The sequence below is a fragment of the Cryptomeria japonica genome, chromosome 7 (genome assembly GCF_030272615.1).
Source record: "Cryptomeria japonica chromosome 7, Sugi_1.0, whole genome shotgun sequence".
In the NCBI taxonomy this organism is placed as follows: Eukaryota; Viridiplantae; Streptophyta; class Pinopsida; order Cupressales; family Cupressaceae; genus Cryptomeria; species Cryptomeria japonica.
The window spans coordinates 134,269,554-134,281,996 of NC_081411.1; positions in this window are offsets into that span (position 1 = coordinate 134,269,554).

Genomic DNA, 12,443 nt, shown 5'->3' on the forward strand with positions numbered 1-12,443 from the left:
TCAAAGGGGGAGGTATAGGTGAAAAATATATTCTTGACATCAAGAGATATGGAGGTATGGAGTATTTTGTTCAGATCATGATCACAGATGGATATTCAGCTCAGGGGGAGTAGTCTCAGGGTGAAACTGGCAGATGGAAACCATTATCAGTTTTCACATGAGTGTTTCCATCAATGCCAAAGGGAGAGATTGTAAGAAATTGGCACTCATTTGATTGGTTTTAATATGTTTTCATTGATGGAAACATGTTCTGGCTTTCATATTTTGGTTTGGTTGTTCACTGGAAGACACTTCACTAGCACTAGCACCGACAGGTTTCTTCACCGGTAGAAGGAATTCTTTGGGTACCGGCATTGCAAGCCAACATGACTTCATCAAGTTAGAGGTATTGGAGGCTGACATATTTTGGGAGATTCAACAATTGGCAATTTATTTTTATATTCATGTATATATGTAATTGAACCAACATGTATATTGATTTTGTAATTATCTATGTAAGATGACATAAGGCATGAAGGATTGTAAGGTATAAAGGTCAGTAGATTAGATCATTTTATTATATGAGAGACATGTGAGGTTATGAGATATATGAGAGTGATATTTGTAATGCAAGGAATGTTAATTATATAAGAGGTTATTCCAGTAAGGGTTTAGGGTATCAGAACCGAAACAAACATAGCTTGAACCAAAATTGCACTCACGCATAGGAGGTGCTATCATTGCAGTTCATTCATTCTTCTAGATTGTAGTCTAGACTTTAATATAGCCGGTGAGACATCTTTTGTGATGAGCAGTGTGCTCTAGGCTGTAAGCTTTCCTACAAGTGTAGGCCCCCATATTTTATAATATCTTCTCATATGGCCAGTGGATTGATATCGTGGGTCACAAATCCCACCATGGTTTTTCCTCTTTGAGGTTTTACCCATATAATTCTCCATGTTATCGTATTCATTTATTTATTGATTTAATTATTTCATTCTTTTATGCATCGGTTTACCGATTGGTGAAAGCATGTTTTAATAAGGTTAAAATTGATCATTTTGGTAGAACATTGATTCACCTCCCCCCTCTCAGTGTTCTTGGATTCCAATAATAATATGATCAGTGATTTGTGTTGTCATTGATGGAAACCATGTTTGTCCATGTTTATTTATGTTTTATATGTCATCTAAGTCTATTGGTATAGCCTAACCGGTAATAGATTGAATGGATTGAGTTGGAAAGCTAAAATTCTAAGTTGATAGTGAACTGATAAGAAGGAATAGAGAAGGAGATGATTGTGTTTGAGATCTTTGTTGAGTTAGGTGTTGCAGTCTAGAATGTGTGCTTATGACATCATAATGAATCTATGACATGATCTGAATCATGGTTGGAAAATTGGAAGTGCAGTTTCATTGACTATTGTATTTTTAGTGTAGGGTTTAAGAACCGGTAACAAGATCTTTTGACTAGTGATTTTTTATGGTTTGGAAATGATTATTTTCATGTTCATAAGTTGATGGTGACATGGTAGAATCCATGTGAAGAGATAAGATGATGTTTTGGCATGTACAAGTAGATAATTTCTTGGAAAACAATGAAGTATTTAGAAGAATGAGCTAAGGGTTCCAAAGCGTATCAGTTCGAGTTGCGGTGATGTGTTATGATCATTCAACGGTTGTAATTGTCTTGTAAATTGTTTTAATGATCTGTAATATGTTCTGGTAGATTGTTTTCCCACTCTTGATGTAATATCATGTAAATTCAAATATTGCTAGGGCTATGTAACTGACCTAATTGTAAAGGTTATTTAGGTCATTTTTTTGAAGGTTTAGTGTGTTAATGATCAGAAAGAAGTGTGTGTGTCAAACCAGATTGAGATGTCTACATGAGAGAAGAAGATTGGAGATGATAAGGATCTGAACATGAAAGTAGAAAAGTCATAGGACCAGATCATTTACTTTTTATTTCCTAACAATTGCAACAATACGAAAATATCTTAATCAGGTAGGTCCTAATAGGCCTGGCATTGTAAATCCCTTCATCGAGTGGCTCATTAACTTGAGTTTAAATCCTTTTGCAAGGTTAATCCTAATAGGGTATAGCTCTGAATAGAGAAGAGGTTGAAATCCCTTAACCGGGTGACTCCTAACAAGGTCTTCTCTTAACCAGGCATTGTTGTAAAGCTCCTAGCTAGGCTAGGCTCCTAACAAGGTGCATTTTGAAAGAGTGCATATTTGTGGGTACCAATTCCCACCATAGTTTTTCCTATTTAGGTTTCCAAGTGAAAAATCCTTGTGTTCATGTTGTGGATGGATTTTTTATTTGTTCATTTGATATCTTTACTCTGCTTTGTGCTATCGGTAATATTTTGATAAATCTGATTTGGTGAATGTTTGTTTAGCTACCAGTAAATGTAATGAATTGTTTATGAGTAGTATTGATCATTTTGGTTGAATATTTTAGTTTATTTTTATTATTGATTCATCCCCCTTTTCAGTAATAATTGGATCCTCACAATAACAAAATCTTCATTGATCAACATCAGAAACTTAGGAATACTCAAACAGTAGTAACTGTCATGATGAAAGATAGCTTGTGGAGCACTAAATCATCAACCATCTGAAATGAGGATACAGAAGACCATCCCAAACAATCTCCCAAAAACTCAGCTCAAGATCTAATCACACGGAATATACCAGAGGAAATATTGAACTCTACAAAGTATTAATCAGAAAAAAAAAAATTGCAAATCGGATCATATGATATGATCAATTAAGATTTTCAGATCACCAAAACTAATATAGGAAGATATAACGGAACTAGAAATACTCCATACACCAAACCGTGATCCCAATAAACCAATCTGTAATCACCGAAGCAATAAATCACAAGAATATGTTGACATCAATGAGAACAACATGTCCTAGCAGCAACAATGTCCAATAGTTTTTATGCATTCTTCTTTGGTTGAATCAATTATTTTGGGCTAATGGTAAAATACATGTTACATCTTCACCAAGCCTACTTTAGGAAGAGTATTATTGATTTAAATGAGATGTCTGAGACAAAATTGTTGAACCCAAGGCATAATTGAGAGGGGGGGTGAATTAGTCCAAAACAAAAATTAATGTACCACATCAACAATTAAGCATCAACACATACACAACACATGAATACCAATATTTTCTATGTGGAAAACCCCAAAAAGGAAAAACCATGGTGAGCACCTACCCACAAAATATATGTACTATATATAAATTATTACAAAAGGGAACTCACTACTAAGAACTTGCTAACAAAGGCTAACTACTCATAGCCCAAGATAAAAAAGAGGACTAGCAAAACCTGAAGCTAACTACACTCAGAAAAGATACAAAAAAATATGAAAAGAAAGATCTCTTGATCATGAATCTATTCTTAACTCTACATCAACTGACCAACATTAGAACACACACAACTAAAACCTCAACTACCAACTCTCTATCTCATATTTCTATCATAGTCTTAGCATAACTTTCATATCATTCAAACACAAATATTTTTTTATGCATTTTATCAAACCTCATCGATTATATTTTCAACATGGATCTACCTCTCATAACTCTTCCTTACTCACAACTCAAACATATTTGTCCTTATATTAAATATATCATTACACCTTGAATTAAGTTGTCCTAAACTAAAATATACTTTCCAGACCAAAAAGACACATGCCAATCCACTCTAGGAGAAAGAGAGGACCAAAACACATCTCCCAAAGATCAATCCACCAATTTGCAATGATTGGAACATAACCAATAGCATATCCATATGCTACAAATCCATATAAGCAATTAATGATCAAAACATATTCTCCAATGCAAGAAACTCAAATTTGGATCTCCACACACTATAGTGAAACCCATAACACATCGAGCAATCTTCCACAACTCATTCAGACCTAAGGATAGGTCTATCATAGAATATCACAACCATCAACAAAGGATACTACAACACCCAAAAAACACAAGGATGTTTCCAAACCACAGAACAATCATAACCATAATACCAAAACCATATCCAACAAAGATAACTATAATCAACAATATCAACAACACTTTCTAGTCTTGAATACTTTAGAAACAACCAATGAACAATTGCAACACCAACACATCAAGATATATCTACACCACAAACATTTTGGACCAAAGCCATTTTGGAACAAGTTTGGCATTAATGACAACCATAACACATACTTCCAATAAAAATTATTGATTAATGAAGCAAGTAATTTGGTATTGAGATAGAAAAGGAAGTAATGTGTATATGATGCAAAGTTGAGGCAAAATGGAGGTTTAGAAATGTTATAGAGGAATCAAATGAGTGCTTAAATAGAAAATTATAATCTGTGTTTTTTATGGATGATTTTTCTTCATATCATTCAGCCATTTCTCATATAGTATTAGGATGGTTGTTTGTATCTTTCCCTAAATAAGTGATCTTCAATTGAGAAACTCTCTTTTGTATCTTGTCTAGAGTTGTGTGTCCTATTATATAATTTCGGAGTAGTGATCTCCTTGGCCTGTGGCCTTAAACATTATAAATAGTTAATATACTTTGTGAGTTTGTTTCTCACCATGGTTTCTCCTAGTTTGGATTTTCCATGTAAAAATATTGGTGTTCTTGTGTGGATTCTTTTGTTGTTTCAATTGTTTTCCTTCATGCACTTTGATTTGAATGGACATTGCTATTTTATTAGTTTAATTCAATCAAGTTTTAATTTTATATTTTTTATCAACATCCAAATATTCAGCATCCTTTCTTAACATACAACTAGTAGCCATAGGATTTTCTATTAGGATTCCCAAAGATACTAAGAGGGGGGGCTGAATCAGTATCTAACCGGTTATATAATTTACTTGATTTAAAACATGTAAAGCATATCAGTATAGTATAACCGGAAATAATGCAGCAAACAAAGATAAAACAACCACATGAAAAGCACACCATAACACAGTAGTTTAACAAGGAAACCCGATGTGGGAAAAACCTCAGTGGGATTTGTGACCCACGATATTCACTTACTGGCCAATAAGTGAATATTACTCTTACAATAGGGGCTTGGATAAGCAGGAAGGCCAAGTGCCTATAGCTCACTGCTCAAATACAAAATGAGAAGTCACACTGACTTACAAAATGGATTATACAAATCCAATGTCTTGTACTGCTCAAAATTAGCATCTGCTATGCCAGATCCAATACCAGTTTTAGCTTTGCTTCATGCATAAACCCTTTACCTATAATTTGCATGTTAGGTCTGCCTTATTTTGCCTATCACACTGATTATAAAATGTTCTACAATGATCTCATACATATATGAGTCATATTACAACTCCCCATGTCGGCTTACAATGATTTTATAATTAATTACAAAATACATTATAAACAAAATTTTTGTCGGCCAGGGTGCCGATATCCTTCCTTTGTCTGTCGGTGTCTTGTGTGCTAGTATAGAGTCTGTCGCTACCAGTGCCAGTATATTGTCTTGCCAGTATCATATGATTGCAAGGTTGCCATCAATGACAAAACCTTCAATAACCTACAATTTCTCATTGGAGTGTGCATTTGCCAACATTTTCAACTATTTTAGAATTATCCATCTAAAACTTCTTTAACATCTCTTTGATATACTTTCTCTAAGAAATAAAGATACCATTTTCTAACTAACTAACTTCTACACCAAGGAAAAATGATAGCTCACCTTGTTAGAAGTATGATCTTGTATGGTTTTCATTTATCTCAAATTGGGTCATCCAAATGGATTCTTGTTTGGATATGCTCCTAGTTTTCTTAGTTGTGTTTTGTGTTGTAAATTAAATTTGATAATTTTATGTCAGTTGTGGTATTTTGATTTGGATAGTAAAAGTGTTTGTTATACTGGTCCGAAGATTACTTTGTGGCTTATGGATATGTTGTAGATTGTATTGTGGTTTAGTCGACATGATTATGTAGCTCATGTAATATTATTAGTATGATTCTTTGATTGATTCTCTTGTTCTCAAGAGAGATTTGTTAATTTATTTTTGGAATAATCAATTGTGTTATTGCTTGGTGTGTTCGTTTCAGTTATCTTGATTGGATCGTATTACTTTAATCTAAATATATAGTGGATGATGTGTTAAGAAGTTGTTATTCATCTTACCATGGTGTTTAGAGATCCACATTGCATAATTGACATCATAAGATGTTCTTTGGCTATTTGATTGCTATGTGTACATGTTACATTTGATGACTTTAGTGGATGTACTAGCATGTGTAGTTTATTGGATTAACCTTGGAAGGATGTGTTATATTGTATTTGGGTCCCCTCTTTGTCTTGAAGTGGACCACTTTGAGTATCTTTGGTTGGGGTGGCTTATTTTATATAATAATATTTATTTTGTTCCTTATTGACCCTAAATTGTGTTTTCAAAGATCTTTCTCATATTTAAGGAGTGTGGTTTGTTGGTGTAATTTATGTCTCATGTAATTATACTTTACTTAACTTAGGATAATGCATATCACAATAATTTCTATAGGAGACACTTAGGGAATTGTATATTTAGGAAATATGATTGTAGGAGAGATTCCACCTTTGGTGGTGTTATCTTTGAAGAGGGGAAAATAGATTTGAAAGGTAAACTGATCAAAACATAATGAAATAAACATGCAAAATGCTAAAATATCATTAAAAGACCATTTCACCTTGCTATTTTACCTTCTCCTTCAGATTGAGCTTGATGAAGTGAAGGCGCCTCTTGATAATGCTCCACTTGATGTGCTCCTTTGATTGCTGGATATGGATGGCTCTCCAATATTGTGCACAAATGATAAGGATGAATGATAAGGATGAGATGATCAAGTTGCCAAGATGATTTCCTAGGCTCAAAAGGGCAGCATAAGCTTACTGGGTTTCAAGATGTTTTGAATGAAGGGATGGAGCCCTATTTTATAGAAAGAGGAGAGGAAAATGGATGGCTAGGATGAATTCAAGATGAAGGGCTAAGATTTACTTGTAAGCTCACATAATGTCCAAGAGAGGGTGTGGAGACCAAGAAATATGTCTTAAAGGCATTTCGTATCTCCACACTCCACAAGTTGCATTGGAGGAATTAAAAATTCTCCAAAAAAGGATATCATGGGGATTGGAGGAATAAAAAAGAATTAAAAATTCCTTGGGAGAGGGGATGCCTAGAGGAATGTGTGATTTCGAAAATCTTACATTCACCTAGGAAAAGAGCATTTAAAGCTAGTGGCTGGATGAAAAGGACAAAGAGTTGACTTTGTGGCTAATCATGATGATTAACCATTAACGACTCATTAGGAGGGGGATTAGAGGAAATGCTAGGTGGGATTAATATTTGTAGGAGAATTTGACTAGGAGAGAGAATGAGTGGAGGGAATAAAAAATTAGAAGAATAATGTTAAGTGAGTTTAGGGAGTTTCTAGAAAAATGAATTAAGAAGATGATTTGTAGGAATCATGTAGGTTAACTAATTAATTGAAATTAATTAGCTAAGAGGAAGATTTGTGAGGATTTGATTTTTTTAGAAGAATAAAGAAAGGGATTGATTTATTAAATAAATCAATCATATGCTATAGTGACAATATTAATTATATTTAACTAATATTGAGAAGAATTTTAATTAACATAATTAATTAATTAATTATGTGAGGAATTAAAAATAATTACAATAATTATTTTTTAGTGTCTACATTTTGCCCCTCTTTGAAGTGAGGTGTGATGATGCATTGATTCAAAGAATAATCTTGTTTTGATGTTGATATTGGTTTTATAGGATGCCCCGACTCTTGATTGATAGATTATTGTATGGTGATGCCCCCTTGGGAGATCAATTGAGGTATTTGATCTTTGGAGTTTTGCGAAATTGATGTCCCGATAGATTTGATGTGATGAAAAAGCAAGTTCTTTGATTAGCTTGATTTCTTAGGTTGGTAAGATTGAAAATTTTTTATCGATTCGATTGATAAGATCTAGATTCTGTCTGGTTTTAGGAAGAATTCATCCTGTATAAGACAAAGATGATCAAAGTGTCTAGTTTCAGGAAGGATTCATTCTGTATAAGACATGATTGATCACAACATCTGGTTTCAAGAAGGATTCATCCTGTATAAGACATGATAAGAGCATCTGGTTTCAGGAAAGATTCATCCTGTATAAGACATGATCGATCACAACGTCTAGTTTCAGGAAGGATTCATCTTGTATAAGACATGATCAGATCACAATGTCTGGTTTCAGGAAGGATACATCCTATATAAGACATGATCGATCACAATGTCTGGTTTTAGGAAAGATTCATCCTGTATAAGACATGATCAAATCACAACGTTTGGTTTTAGGAAGGATTCATCATGTATAAGACATGATTAGATCACAATGTCTAGTTTCAAGAAGGATTCATCCTGTATAAGACATGATTGATCACAACATCTGGTTTCAAGAAGGATTCATCCTATATAAGACATGATAAGAGTGTCTAGTTTTAGGAAGGATTCATCCTGTATAAGACATGATCGATCACAATGTCTGGTTTCAAGAAAGATTCATCCTGTACAAGACATGATCAAAATTAGAATTGATTATGTGAGGAAAAAAAAAAATAGAGGAAGAAAAATTAGGGTGGAAGGGATAAATGAGGAAGAAATATGAAGCAGTCGTGAGGAAGAAAATGGGGGAAATTGAGAACTCCATGGGATTATTGAGTTTAGGATTTAATGGAATGATGGTGAGATTTGTGCACAATAAATGTGGAGAGCCAACCTAGTTTCATGTTGACCTGAGTGACTTGCACCACTGATTATAGAAATCAGAATGCCATGAGAAACCTAGGGCGTGGACTGACTCTATAGACAAATGGGAATTTCTTGCACACAACAATGCAAGTGTTAAGAAACACTAATACAAAATTATGGGTTTGTGCAAGGAAACCCTCAAACACACTAATACCTCTTGTACACGAGAAGGTAAGTGTTGATAAACACTAGTACTAGGTTGCCGATTTATACAAGAAGGATCCAAAACATGCCATACTATGAGATATGCCCCAGTATGCACCTATCATAATGTACCTGGATATGTAAGAACCCAAGCAGTCGTAAATAGTGGCAGTCATAGGGCAAAAGATGCAAGCCTATATGAAAAGATCTAACAAAATCTAACAAGTCTCTTCCTTGTGACCAAATGATACCTCTTGCTAAGAGTAGAACTAGGATGGACTTGGGATTGTTTCTCAAGACTTCTTGAAGCTTATCCAAAGGCATAAAATCTTAGTTTCACTGGGACATTTCTTGTTCATGACTCAGGCGAAGACTCATCATCATACACATGTTTTATTGGGAGGCGAAAAAGAAGGAATGCTGTGTATGGGTGGGCTGGATGGTAGATGATTTGTAGTATCGACATGATAGATAGTGGATCCAGTTATTTACCTTGGCGCCTGCACAGAGGTTTTCACCAAGATACTTGCCCATAGCACCACAAATTGTTTTTCTTTCTTTTTTTGATTTTTTTTTTTTAAATTTTTTTGTATCATAAGGTGCCTGTTTGCCAGGTTTGCACCAAAGTGATGATTTTTTCAGGATCTTTTTTCTCATTTTTTATATTTTTTTGACAATTTAAGACTTTCTGAGGACTAAGCATAAAACCTTTTGAGGTGCATGATATTCATTGGATCATCCAAAGGATTGCCTTCAAGAGTAGCCAACTGATAAGCTCCTGATCCATATTTCGCTATGATTACATATGGTCCAAGCCAATTAGGCTTGAACTTGCCTTTCTTTTCTCTTTCTTGTAGATTTTTCTGATTCTCCATGAGGACAAGATCACCAACTTGGAATTCTCAGGTTCTGACTTTTTTATGATAACTCATGCGCAGACGGCTTTGATATACCTGGAGATGATTCAAGGCCTTGAGGTGCCTTTCATCTAACAATTCTAGCTCTTGTAAGTAGGCAATTTTGTATTCTTCCTCTGGTAGGGTGTTTTGCAGTGATACCCTTAGAGAGGGGATCTCGATCTCAAGGGGAAGGATAGCTTCAGAACCAAATACTAGGTAATAAGGAGTGGCACCTATGGGGGTGTAGATGGAGGTGCGGTAGGCCCACAATGCAGGATGGATTTGGAGGTGCCAATCACGGCCCGCTTCATTGACTGTCTTTTTGATGATTTTTATTAGGGTTTTATTAGAAGCCTTAGCTTGGCCATTGCCTTGGGGATAATATGGAGTGGAGAAGCGGTGTTGGATGTTGAATTTTTGGCAGAGTTCTTTGACATCTTGGTTTTTAAATTGTTTACCATTATATGTGATGATAACTTTTGGGATGCCATATCGGCAGATTAGGTAGTTCAAGATGAATTTGGATATTTTCTTGCCAGTGGTGAAAGTAAGAGGGATAGCCTCTACCCACTTGGTGAAGTATTCGGTGGTGGTGATAATGAATTTATGTCCATTGCAAGATGAAGGGTGGATTTTCCCAATGAGATCGAGCCCCCACAACTTTTGAAGTTCTGCCATGACCAAGAGAACAATATGTGGGTGCATTTTGCGGAGTTTTTGTTTTACAAGTTTTGCATCTGGGCGGACAACGAGATTGTGAACCACCAAGGTAGGATCCGACCCTAGCATATCGGAATAGGACCATGCAAAATTGATTTTAACCTTTGTAAGAAAGTTGATGAAGTCTTCTTTCTCGATTTCGGTGAGGGATTTGGCAATGAGCACATTTTTCAGAATGACTTCAGTGCCCATGTTGATGCTGTCTATTTCTTCTATCAACAAATTTGATTTGTCCTGTAGAAGGTAACCAATGGTAGGGAGGTCAAATCCCTCATTGTCAAGTGCCTTTTCCAGGTTTTCACTTTCAAATACACCCTTTGTTTTTATTTCTTGTTCATCCAAAGGCACCTCAGGGAGGTTTTCACCTAGGAAATCATATCTTTTTCTTTTATTATCTTTTTTGTGGATAAGGGCATTGAATTGACTACCAAAGTATCCCTTTTCGTGTAGTTGAATACCCTCAATTATATTACAATCTTCCATATTTTGCGCTATTAGGAGAGCAATGAGAGCATTATCGTCGGCATAGATATCTAAAGTGGGTTTGTCTCGTTGGCCCCAGTCGATGAGTTCAGGATGGACAAGACGTAGCTCATGTGAAGTGGGAGGGGTTATGGGGGTGATGGTATTGATGTAAGCATCGAAGAAGGTATCTTTCTCGTATTCATAAGGCATTTCATGGAATTCCTCTTTGTCAGCGCTTTCGATATCCGAAGAAGGACTAGAAGGGGCATCGACGATAGTAATCTTAGGCACTAGGGTGTACCCCAAGCCTCTATTGTATCTGTAGGAGATAGGATTTATGGGTGCTTTTCTTCCTTTCTCCTCTGGTCCTAGACCGTGTCCTTTGTAACCCATTTTTTCAACTATGGCAAATGCTTTTGGGTATATTTGTTTGGATATTCTTGTTGGATCATCATCCTCTTCCCGGTATAGCCATGAAGAGATATCTGCTTCGAGTTTCTCATTATCAAGTGGGCCCCATTGCTGGAAGGTGGTGTTTTGGCATTGCATGATTGGTTTTGGGTCCTTTTTTAGCTCTTTTGGTTTGCCAAATGACTTAGGAGAGAGAGGGAGGTTGCCTATTAATAGGACATCCTCCAATTTGTATTCTCCATAGCCATTGTCCAAGATCTTGATTTGATTATTTGGTTGGGATGATGTGGAGGCAACATTTGATGTGTCAGATGGAGGCATTGGCAAAGGTCTATTTAGTGGGAAATGATACAGATGCTTCCCCTCTAATAGTTTGTGTTTATGGTGAAAATGGATAACAATAATGATAATATTGAAAGGCTAAATGAATTCAACCACAAAACCCTAGCCTAACAACAACAAAGATCCACCATAACATATGATGATTACCTAAGACAATGTAAATCAAATGAAATCACAAAGATTATACCATCACATGTCCAATAGGGCTTGGATCTCCATTCTTCCTATCTCCATTGATCTTGCTTGATATATTTGCTCTCAGATTTTATGTGCACAAGAGCTCAACAAAGAACGGAATGTGGTTGCAAGTAGGATCACATATGCCAAGTAGTCAATTGATCAAGTAGTTAGGGTTTGATAATGAAGGAAACATCTCCTTATATAGAAGACACTATATGAAATGGAGGGATAAGATTGAGAGGTGTAAAAGGAGGTCGGCTATGATTAGAGGGTAGGTAAAAGAAATAATAAAATAATGAAAGGGGTAGGTAGTGTATGAATTAAGATATGAATGACATGTGTCATGGGTAGAAAAGGTTAATGAATTAATTAAATAAATAAAGATTTATTTAATTAATAGAAGAAGTGGGATAATTAAATAAATAAGATATTTATTTAATTTAGGAAAAGGATAATTTAAATAAA